The following is a 12888-nucleotide window of genomic DNA, read 5'->3' on the forward strand; positions in this document are numbered from 1 at the left end:
CATAAAACTCTATAATCAAGTCATGGAATAGTAGAAGGTGGCCTTGTCTCCATTGGTGAGTCTGCAACCTAGGATTAAAAATAAATAAAAATACGTTAGAATAAAAACAAAGACCATTATATAATTTAAGTCTAACATTAATAGGCATAAACCATCTGAACAAATAAGGATAATGACCAATAATAACTAAATCATTGTTTTACTAAACCATTCACAATGAAAGATTCAGGAAAAAAGAACAAAGTATAATATTTACCCCATTATTTGTAGCTGTAGGAAAGTCATGTGGCACTTTTCCACCCATACAATGATTAATAAAATATGTCACTTGAACTTGTAATAAGGAAATTATTGCTTTATTCTCTTATAATTCTACTTCCATACAGTGAACTTTAGCCATATTAAAGTCATGATTGCATGAACAAGATACTCCTCTTAAACTATTAGCAGTTTTCATGACTCGGAATGGACAGACACCAAATCCTACACCTCTAACACAACCCTGGTGTTCTTTTCCAAATAACTTGGTATATGCATCATCAGTAGGAGAACCCTCATTAGCTTGAAGCAAAGCTAATTGTTCCTATGATAAAAATTTGAGAAATGCATCAACATTAGAATAATCTCCATCATCAATAACAAACAAAGCCAAAATAAAGTGAAAGTGCTTACACTTTTCTCTCTAGCCTCATCATTAACAAAAGATCCATCATTCTTCTTATGACTAATTGGATATATTTCAGCTTTAGTAAAAACTCTCTTGTTCGCAGTTTCCTATCAAATCAATAAATGGGAATTCAATTTCAACGCATGTATAAATTAAATTACAGAATATTATTCTGATAAGGACTTAATCACAAACCAACTCGTGTTTCTTCCTAGCAATCATCTTGGATCCGAGTGTATGAAGAATTGTTTGTTTTTTTCGATTACTTGCATTTTTCTCACACATTTTCTACAAATGCAAATTTAATTAGCAACCTGTCAATATAAAGTGAAATATACAATGTGTGTGTACATTCAATTACCTGAGTTCTTGACCTTAATCTATAATCAATAAAAGTTGCCCATTGCTCTAAGCTGACTCGAACTCCTTTTGGACACGACACTATATTTTGCTCTCTAGTAAAATTCCAGTTATAATTGTCATTAAACAATTTGCATGTATCATCTTTCTACTTTCTGCCAAGATTTTGTAGTATGTACTTCTTTTGCTTTCCATCATCAACTTTAAAGAATCTCTACATAGTATAAACATAAAAATAATTAACCTGAATAATTGTAACATAGACACATAGGTAAAATTATTTGAACTTATTAATAACTAAAAATAGAACATAATTCAAAGAAATGTTAATAGACTCATGCTATGCCGAATTGTTAATTTAAGATGCAGAAAATATAATAAAAAATTGACTTTCCATTGTTGAGCAGGACAGTAAGAAGCTGAATGCATCATTACAAATATAAAAGAGTAAAGTCATTGTAATTTATTCTTCGAAAAATCTGCTACATTATTAAATTAATTATTTTATATACATATTCTATAGCGGATGGGTATACTATTTATTTCGTCTTAAGCTAATACTTAAATTAAATATTATTAAGTGTCACTCATTTAAACCTATGTGTCTACTCCACTTCACTTTCACTTCAGTTTTCTTTTCATTACACAAATCTATTTCTCTCTCTTCTCTTCATTCACAAAACCAAACCACTTCCTCTATTGCTCTTGAACCAAACCGCATCATCATATTCTACTCCCTTCTCTTTGCTCATCTCCATTTTCACTTTGTCCCAATTCACCATTGTATGCATTCTACAATATTTATCATTACTTTCTTCTTCTTGTTATATTTTGTCTTGTATTATATTTTGATTTGATCTATCAAGTGCTTGTTTTTATTTAATTATGTGAGCTTTTAAACATTAGATCAACCAAATCTTCTTCTCAAAAGGATTGCATAAGAATACCTCACATTCATATTAGATTTCTGCTAGATCTTTTCATGAAAATAACTACAGTATTTCTTAATTTAGTTGCTAAAGAATTTACATTATAGTTAAAGTTACTGTGAATATAAATATTTAGCCCCTGTAACCTCACATTCATGCATGCACTCTCTTTAATTCCCCCCTCAATAATGTAACTCAAAATTCTCAAATTAAATAATATAGTCAACTTAATATTTAACAATTAACTCATACTCTAACTTCATTATGTCAAATATACAAAAAATAATATTTATTTTCAGTAAATAATAATAGCTGAAATTGTCTAAGAATGATACAATACCAGAACATAGGAATGCATTATTGAAAATCAACTCGAATTTTTATTAAATAATTAAGTAAAAAAGAACCTGAATAATATCTCTATAGGCTCCATTTTTGTATGGCTCTGTTGGAACCAAAGGCCATTTCTCATAACTTATAGGAAAGTTTTTGAAATTTTCAGCAACAGCTCCTAAAAATAAGCCTAAAAGGCCACCAGATTCACCAATTAGTTGGCCATGCTCATTCCAATGCACAATAATTTTAGTCTCACGAGACAGCACCCACATATCTTTCAACCTTAAGTGACATTCCTTAATCATTCCAGTTGCATCTATCAAATTATTCAAATCATATACTATACATTATTATACTTCCTTCCTAGTACATCTTTTAATATACAATGCTATAATTGAACTAAATTTTATAACATACCTTCCAAATCAACTGTCCAGTACTTGTTGGACTTTCTTTCTGCTACATCTAATGGAACATGTGAAACTTCTGAACTAGTAGATAAAGTAGGTTCAGACTCTATGGATTGAGAGGATTCAAATTGATCAACGGGTGATGACTCATTAAACTCATGAGTAGATATATTCTCACGTGAAGAAACAATCCTTTTCTTAGACATTTCTGCAACGTCTCAAGAGATATTGAAATTAATATATCAATGAGAGAATGAAAATGAAATAACAATACTTAATTTAATCAACTAACAACCAAAGAAACAAGAAACTACTAAAACAAACTATTATTTTTATGTAATAAAATTTAAAATTATGAACGAAAACAATATATAACACTCAATGACTTGCAACTAAAGACTTACATTACTTTATATTTTCTTCCTCTATAATTTCTCTTGCTAATGGTACATGTGAAATGTTATCTGTAAAAAATTGTCCCAAATCTTGTGATGGATAACCCACATTGTCATAAATTATGTCTTCATCCTCATTGCCCATATTATATAAGTCTCTTGGCTTTACTTGAATTGGTATGCTCCAACCTTTTTCTTTCTCATCCTCCACATAATAAACTATTTGAGCTTTATTAGCCTTAATATATGGCTCATCATCCTCATACTCACCGGTATGTATCAATCTATTAAAGTTGATAGAGGTAAAACCTAAGTTATCTACTTTCATGACCCTTGAGTTAGTGGTATTAGCCCATTCACATTTAAACAAGGTTACAAAGAATATACCATCATAATTAAGTTCAATAATGTCCACTAACTTTTCATAATAAGGTACTGCTCCAAACCTCATATTAGGATCACTATTGCGGAAGTAGCTTCTTGTTCCAAATATCCCAAAAACACCACTGTTTTGAGTTTTTAAACCTTTTTCACGTTCTAGAGTCCTAAACTTGTATCCATTGATATTATATGCAGAAAATCATCTTGCTTGGTCAATCAACCCTTTGGCAAGACTAAAAAACACCGTTCTCTTAGATTCTTCAATTTTATCAAGATCTCGAACAATCTAAGAAAGCATGATGAATATTTTATCAAGTTCATGTAATGGAAAATGGAAAAAATAATTTCAAAGAGGAAGAATTTAACTCACACGGGTAGAGAACCAATTTGCAAACTCTCTATAAACTTTCTTATCTATCTCTGATGTATTTCTCGTCCGACTTTTTAATTGCTTTCGTACAATGTTTCTAAACTCCCTATAGATGTCTTAATATTAGGATTAAAGGTCATTCAAAGAATCTTAATTATATGAATTAGAACATGCTGAAATACTCACTGGAGATAGTTGTCAACTATGGAGCAATTAGTTAACACATGTCTATGAGCTTGTAACTTCTCAATGGCTGTTAAAGTGAAATATGAGGAAACACCAAGTGGTTTACCTACTTGAGGAAACAAAGTATCTAACCAAGGATTTGATTCTTCATGGTTTGGTTCATCATCAATTCGGCTAGGTCGATTCCATCTAATCTCAATGTTCTCTAAATATCTGGAGCAAAATGTAAGAATTTCTTCCATTAAGTATCCTTGTGCTATAGATCCTTCTAGTTGTGCTTTGTTACGTACATATGACTTCAAATGTCCTAAATACCTATCCAGGAATGAAGATTAAATACTATCCAACAAAGTTATAAATAACGATCTAAGATAATAATTTTACCTCTCAATAGGGTACATCCATCTATAATGGATAGGGCCTCCAAGTTTAGCTTCTTCTACAAGGTGCACCATCAAGTGAACCATAAATGTGAAGAATGAAGAAGGGAATAACATTTCCATGTGGCATAACGCGAGGACAATTTGATCTTGCAACTTTTCCAAACAGGGGGCACTTAACGCTTTACCACATAATTGTCTAAAGAATGAACACATCTCAATAAGCACTGCAGAGACCTCATCAGGCAGCCCTGTTTGCATGGCTAACGGTAATAATTGCTCCATAAGTATATGACAATCATGACTTTTTAGCATCCTACTCAACTTAAGAGACTCTAAGTCAATGCACCTTGATATGTTGCTTGCATAACCATCAGGAATAGTGACGTTTTTCAAAGTTGTCAAGAATCTCTTCTTACCCAAATTGTTCAAAGTATAAATTGCCGGAGGACACTTTCCATTTTCCCTTGGCCACAGATAGCGCTTGATACCCATTTCTTGAAGGTCTCTTCGAGCATTTATGTGATCTTTTGACTTCGAACTATCATTTAACAAAGTATATAGTACATTGTCACATACATTTTTCTCAATATGCATCATATCGAGATTGTGACGCAACAAATTAGACTTCCAATATGGCAACTAAAAAAATACTCTTCTTTTTCCATTGTTGAGTACCACCTCCTTCAACAGGTCCACCAGTGCGTAATCTTTTACCACTTCTTCCTATTTCTTCTCTTCGGCCAAAGGTGACATTAATATTCTCAACTTGTGAAAGGATTTCACTGCCAGAAAATGTTCTTGGTGAAAGCCTTGTTTCTTGTCTTCTATTAAATTGAACGGTGTTTAATCTAAACTTGTGTCTATGATCCAGAAAGCAACGATGACCCATAAAATAATACTTTTTGCTGTGATTGAGACGATGACGGATGTTATTGAAGTTGCAAGACAGGCAAGCAAGTCTTGTGTATGTATTCCACCCAGAAAGAGTCCCTAACCCAAAAAAGTCACTAATTGTCCACAATAAAACTGCGTGCAACTTAAACACTTCTTATTTTAAAGCATCATATGCATCGCAACCCTCAACCCATAACTCCTTTAACTCTTTTATTAGAGGTTGCAAATAAACATCTATGTTATTTCCTGGCATTTTCTTGCCAGGAATGATCATTGAAATTATGATTGATGTCGATTTCATACACGCCCATGGAGGAGTATTATACGGAATGAGAATGACATGCCAAATACTATGATTTGCACTCAAAGTTCCATGTGGATTGAAGCCATCGGTAGCTAATGTAAGACTCACATTTCGTGGATCGGATGCAAAGTTGGAGTGCTCCAAATCAAGCCTTTTCCATGCTTCAAAGTCTCTTGGATGTCTCACTGCGTTATCCTTATTCTCAGCTGTAGCATGCCATCACATATCAGCAGCAGTCTTTGACGAGTAGAACAATCTTTTCAATCGAGATTTTAAAGGAAAATAACGAAGAACTTTTGCTGGATGCTTCTTCTTTTTGTTACCAATAATACTCGATGCCTCAGCTAGACCTTTTTTCTTATATGTTTTCCATCTAGACCTATTACAGACCTTACATGTCTCTCTATTCTCATCTTCGCCCCAATACAACATACAATTGTTTAGGCAAGCATGTATCTTTGTGCAATCCAAACTGAGTTTAGAAATGATCTTTTTTGCCTCATAAAAAGAACTTGGAATCCTCGCATATTCGAATGCGTCACTCAATAGTTCTAAAATCATCTTCATAGACTTATCGGTCATACCACAGAGGGATTTGATATGGAACAACTTCAATATAAAAGATAAATTCGAGTATCTTGTACACCCTTCATATAATGGTTCTTCTCCATCCTTTAGCAGCTTGCTAAACCCTTTCGCTTCAAGAGTTTCAGGAGTTTCACTAGGCATCGGTCTTTCACCACCACTATCAATGACTTCATTTACTATTATGGGTGTTCCATATCGGTTGTTCCTACCAACTCCTAGTCCTTCACTGATCAAGTTTCGAATTGAATCAACCTCAACCATTGGATGCTGCTCATCGGCCATAGGATTTTGTACTACATTCGAAAAACTACTACTTGAGACGTTGCTAGTTTCTCCTATCGAGCGCTCTCCGTGATAAAACCAAAATGTATATCCTATTGGGAATTGTGTACAAATCAAATGATCATACATCTCGTCCCTTGTTAGCCACTTCTTAAAAGCACATGCACTACATGGACATATGATTCTTCCGTCGGCAGAATGATGCGCAAAAGTAAACTCAATAAATCTTGAAACACCTTGTGCATACTCAAGAGAATTCTGTGGTCTTAATCCATGATTTATCCATAACTTCCATAGCTTAACGTGTTTTTTTTCTAGTTTATAGCCATGTGCACTATTTAGTAACAACTAAAAAAATATTTTTTCTGGGAAAATAAATCCTAATTTACCAATCATAGTGAAAGAGATATTACTTGTTCTTAAAAAAAATCAGCACAGGTAAGATAGAATAAGTAGATTTGTTACTTCCAAAGAAACAGTTTTGACTGCTAAAGAAAAATAATAAAATTAGCATCAAAATTAGAATAAAAAAAATAAATGAACATGAAAGAAAGCTAGTGTTTGAAACACTCTCAAATTGAACTCAATAGTTTATGTTTATTGGTGGCCTACATTGTTAAATTAGTCATGGACTCATAACTTCTCAATACAAGTACAAATATATCTTTTATAGATATCTTCATTTCTTAAATTTATATTTCTATGTGGTTTACTATTAATCATAGCTTTTTATTTATAAACTAATTAAAACTAACAACCACATCAACTACTATACTCACTAGCTTCTAGCACCTATCAGTATGATGACCAAATAAAAAAAATTATATAAAAAAATTTATGGTACTAACAATCGAATTAAACTAGCTGATTCAATTTAATTAGAATTAAGTGATAAATAAATCACTAAAAAATTTATATTTTGAATAAATTAGTCTTTAATAAAAATACTAATAAAATATTTAAAATAATAAATATGAACAAATTAATTTAAATTAAGACTTTTTATCCTAATTACATGAGCTAATTTAAATTAGTGTGTTTATCTCTAGTATCTTAAAAAACTTTCACTACAACATTTTCAGGTTGAGGCAACATTTAAAAAGTGTTACCTAAAAGCTGATAAAAGGTTGCTTTTGATCTATGGCAACACTTTTGGACCTAAGGCAACGTTTTTAGGCGGCGTTGCATATGCAACCGTTGCCTTAGATCAAGGCAACACTTTTTGTTTCAAAAGCAACGCTTTTGAGAGCAACACTTGGTAAGTGTTGCCTTTAGTTAAAAAATAACAACACTTCAAAGGTGTGTTTGAGACAACACTTTTGCAGTGTTGTCTCTTCTCTCGTATTTTGGTCACTACTAAAAAGTGTTGCCTATTTACAATAAAATGCAACTCTTTTACATGTTGCTTATAAGTTAGAATTTGCAATCCTTTGAAGTGTTGCCTATTAGTTTTGAATATGCAACCCTTTAAAGTATTGCCTTTTCTTTTGGATATGCAACCTATACAAGTGTTGCTTTTTCTTTTGGATATGCAACCATACAAGTGTTGTCTAATATTCAAAATATACAATTAATAAAAAGGTTGCCTTTTTGATAAAAATAAAAATTATTTTTGTAATAAAAATACAAAAAAATAAAATTTACAATTAAATTTTTTGTTCATACATGTGTAATTATTTTAATTAATAAATAAATTTGTGCACAATAAAAAAAATTATAAAAGAGACAAAACAACTAATAATAAAATTCTAATTAAAATAGATATTAAAAAGTTCAATTAGTATTTCAAATACATGTTCATCAATAATTTTCAACAAAATAATAAAATTCTTGTCTAACAATAATTGTCATAACAAAATAGTAATTAATATTTATCAAAAAGATCTCAATCTACTTGCATATTTTATATCTATGTTTGACTTGTTCCATATGCTAAATCTGCAAATAATACACAACAAAAAATAAACAACTTATCATTAAAATCGAAAAATTATAATAAAAATTTCTTTATGATATTAAATACTATAGATATAAAAGTAATAAATAGGTCTAAAAAACTCCTTCTAAGTGGCCAAATCCGGGGGGGAAAGTTATGTTAGTAATTCCAACTATTTTTTTTTAATTCCAACTCTGAATAGAACAATATACATAAAAAAAAGTGCAAAATAATAACATAAACATATAAAAGAAAATAAGTATAAGATAAAAATATCTTACGAGGTCATGCCGCAACAATTTGCTATATATGCACAATTTACACTTAGTGTTCACTAAAGATTCGCAAATATTTTTTATCAATCTCCTTCAAGAGAAAAAAAAACAAACACCTATATTAACACCTACATTAGCACTGGAAGTGTTATGCATGAAAAGAAACATAAAAGCTCGAGTTTAAACCACAAACACATTATTAATTAACTTAATCAATTGCCTTGATTGCTTGTGTGTAAGAAGCATTGATAATAATCATATACTTTGAAGAAAACATACCAAGAAAAAGACAATTCGAATAACAAGGTCTCAATAATTGAAATATTGCTTTAGAATAAAAAATATTAGATATTTTGGATGATAGACAGAATCACCATGAGCTGTCCAAGCATCATTACAATTATAAACTCCAGCAACATATGCCATAAAATGAAACAACTGTATATAAAAAAAAAATAATAATCCAATGCAGTTCAATAGAAGCAAGTCAGAGCACTTATTTTATGGATCAAAGTCACATGATTACTTTATTAATTTTCTTTTTTATTTATTACTATTCTCCCCTCTGCATATATCACTCACAAAATTTCAATTTTCTCACCTAAAAACACCAAACCTTAGCCTCACTTTGGTAAGCCTCTGTTTTATCCTCACAACCACCTCTTCCACCAATTGAATCAACGAGTCTAAATTTCTAGTCTGTCAATATCCATTGCAAATATATCCTTCTTACTCTAAAAGCCATAATTGGTACGACATAGAGGAACTTCAAAGCCCCCTATCCCTACCAATTAAGTTTTCAATCTTCTGTGGTCATATGCAAAAGGTCAAAAGCTAGTTCACAATTGCTGGTCTGCCAAATACAAGCCCCCACCCACCCCTGTTTCAAATTTTTCTTAGTAGCTAGCTCCTATTTCTGCAAGTTTTTCACTAGGCTACACATATTTCAAACTCTTGGCACTCTGTCAAATGACTTCTTCCACTATTTTGACTATCTTGGCACTCTGCATTGTATGGCTTAGGATCTAAAGTTTAATGCAGAAGAAAAATTAATATCAGCTAGCCTTGGTGTAAATTGCATTGTATGATAAATTATATTTACCTTCGACCAGCATGGTCTGCTTTTCATTTGGCCTAATACTTTTTGAGAAATGCTTTCTCCACATTTTTAAAAAAGACTTGGAGTTGCATTTCCAGCAGCATAGCCCTGAGAACAAACAAAAGGCGATGAAATTAAAAAAAGAGATAAAACCTTAATAACTAATGAAATTCTAATTAAAATAGATATTAAAAACTCAACTAGCATCATTTAGTGATTAAATCAGAGGCAGATAAATATATCATAACAATGAAACATTATAGTAATTTTACAGGACCAGAATTAATTAAGCAGTAATTTCATTTTCTATAGTGAGAAGCATGATTATTCTAACCAATTTCATTTTCTATATAACTCATATACCAAATATCCATTAGGGACATGCAAACAAATCCAAACAAGCACTAACTGATTTTGGTATATTCATTACTATTGTTTTTACCAAACTCCCCTTCATCAACGTCATCCTTATCTGATACCAAACCATCAATTCTCCCACTATATAGCATGGGAGTTCATCCATTTCGCCCATCTCAATCGTCATGTGCTCTGGCAAGCTTGGGCAACCAGCACAATGTTTCATATACTTTGTGGAGAAGAAGTTCACTGTCATATTCATGCTGTGACCATTCATACACAATATTGTCAGTAAACTCAGTACATAATCCACTCCATTGCCCAACAAAAAGAGAATTTCAATTCCAAACTCAATAAAGAAATAAAGACCATACCTCTGCCAAGATGGTAGGTGAGAATTGTGTATGCGAGTTTGATCTTATTGGCAACTCTCGAAAGAGATTTAAAATTTGCAGCTGCCTTCCTTACGGCCAAGGATTCGACAGGGTGCTGCCAAGCCCATTCAAACTGCAATCCCCCAATCAAAAGGTGTTAAAATCTGGCTATAATCCCCATTTTTTTTATTTCTTCATGTATCAATATAATATACCTTATTCAGATAAAATTACTCATATGTCATATATTTAAATGTCCTAATATTTGTAACAGAATCCAATTTAGGACATTTTCATTATTTCATAACGAGCTATTTATTTTATTTTATTTGGGTAAATCAGAAGGTATATTATAGCTCTATCCTATTCTAACATTTTTCTCTTTTCCTTCACTCCTTAACTTCTCCTTTCTAGCTTCTCCTTTCTCTGTCATTAATCCTTCCACAATTATTTTCTATTTTAAATTCTTGGATTTCCAGCATACTTTTATATTCAGCAGATTCTAATTTTCTGTTTTCAAATCTTCAAGTGAAATATTTTCAGTTAGTACATTAACCAATGATCTTAATAACAGCCATCACAATGCCATGAATATCCAACAGAATGTTCATAACTGCCACCTAAATTCATCAAGAGCACTAACTGATTTTGGTATATTCATTAGCAAAACCATGATCTTAATAAACAACAAAAGGCTTGGCGCTGAACAAATCAAACCAAATCACGTTAGAGAAACAAAATTCTCAGCAACCAAAGTCCATCAAGATCTAAAAGAGAATAGCATTTTCACCCCTTAACACTGGTATGCAACAATAACTAGCTCCAAAACAGTGAAGAATAGAAAGGCAGATGAACAATGAAGAAGAATATGCAAACAATAGTGTATACATAACATACCTTTCAGAGGTGGAGGACAAAAATCAGCTAAAGAAAGCTTCATTTTCAGCAAAATTTCAAAACCAGAAAAAACCAAGCCAATCCCACACAGTCAATTACTAAAAACAAAAGCTCTTTAAGTAGACCAATTAAGTAGGAGCAAAATTCTCACAAGAAGAACCTCAGACCACAGAAAAATCCTTTTCTTATCTCCCTTCCCGCTGCAAAATCTCATTCTTCTTACCTTTATAATTACCTTTATATCCATTAAGCAATGCTAATAACAATTCATTCTTCCCTAAAATCCTTTTACTATTTGCCAAATAATAATGCAAATTTCTAATTACCTGTATATCACGAAATTTAGCTTCTTCAACAATCAATTTGGATCTTATTTCCGCTACAATGTTTTTACTTCTCCTCATATTTCTTGCTTAACAACTCTGCCTATAAAATAGCAGCAATTGAGAGTTTATTCTTCCAATTTCTTAAACTTAAAATTAAATGACATATTTAAAGACAAAAGGAACATACCTCACATTTATCTGCAGATAGCCTTTCTGTAATCTAATTGAGTTACATGAAATTCTTGAAACATTAAGGAAAAGAAAAACAAGGTCACATTTCTCACTATTTTTGCATAAGTAGCTACTTCTCCCAATTTAGAATACGGAGAAGTGGAGCAGAACTCAGCGCGAGAGAACGAAGAACAAGGTGCGAGCAAAAGAACATAGCGGAGCAGAGCAAACCTCGGCCCGAGCAGAAGAACATGGTGGAGCAAAGCAGAACTCGATGCAAGGAGAAGAACACGGCGGAGCAGAAGAACACGACGGAGTAGAGCAGAACTCGGCGGAGCAGAGAGAAACGCAGAATGCGCGTATCAGTGTTGTGAAATTGGGGAAATTGTGTTAGGGATGGGATTAGGGATTTAGGGTTATTCATGATTTTGATTCTAAATGCCATCCAAGCGTTCGTCTGGGAGAGATCGGAGACCAACGCGCCTCCGTAATCAACCATGAAACTCACTCGCGCCGCCCGAGCAAGCCTCCATGGAGCTGCGCATCCACTTGAAAGAACCTTCTAGGACAATGGCGAGAGAAAGGAACGCAGAACACGAGTCAATGTCGTCAAATTGGGGAAATTGAGCTAAGGTTGGGGTTAGAATTTTGATTCTAAAATAGTAGGATTTGAGTTCTGTTTCTAAGTAATAGACTAACAGGAGTGAGGAGGTGATGAATCAGTTATTGCTTGTATTTTCTTTCCTGCTTTTGGTTTTGGGGGGAATTAAAATATTTAGAGGGAATTAAAATTTGGATGAAAAAAATTTAAGCAACGCTTTTCACCCGAAGTTTATTATATATTTAAAAGCAACTCTTATAAAGAGTAATATATAAATATTATAAATGTTGTTTGTTTAATTTACTAAAGCAACATTTTTTATATGTTTTTTAAATTGATAAAAAATAACACTTATTAACAAAGTGTT

General features: G+C 32.2%; 2 long non-coding RNA genes across 3 annotated transcripts; both read right to left on the reverse strand.

Annotated features, from left to right (window-relative positions):
* Window positions 1-446: 446 nt before the first annotated feature.
* On the reverse strand, window positions 447-957 carry LOC112772141 (uncharacterized). The gene is made up of 3 exons (XR_003187388.2): window positions 863-957; window positions 673-774; window positions 447-583 (listed from the first exon to the last, which is right to left on the reverse strand). It is a non-coding gene; the product is annotated as an uncharacterized lncRNA (long non-coding RNA).
* Window positions 958-8220: 7263 nt separating this feature from the next.
* LOC112772830 (uncharacterized) lies at window positions 8221-12666 on the reverse strand. 2 transcript variants are annotated; one of them, XR_003187702.3, is made up of 7 exons: window positions 12152-12666; window positions 11937-11990; window positions 11750-11849; window positions 10527-10659; window positions 10238-10415; window positions 9799-9903; window positions 8221-8423 (listed from the first exon to the last, which is right to left on the reverse strand). It is a non-coding gene; the product is annotated as an uncharacterized lncRNA (long non-coding RNA). The 2 variants fall into 2 exon arrangements; XR_003187700.3 differs by lacking the exon at window positions 12152-12666 and having other exon boundaries at window positions 11937-12075.
* Between the last annotated feature and the right edge of the window lie 222 nt (window positions 12667-12888).

Source organism: Arachis hypogaea, chromosome 18 (assembly GCF_003086295.3).
Source record: "Arachis hypogaea cultivar Tifrunner chromosome 18, arahy.Tifrunner.gnm2.J5K5, whole genome shotgun sequence".
NCBI classification, from domain to species: Eukaryota; Viridiplantae; Streptophyta; class Magnoliopsida; order Fabales; family Fabaceae; genus Arachis; species Arachis hypogaea.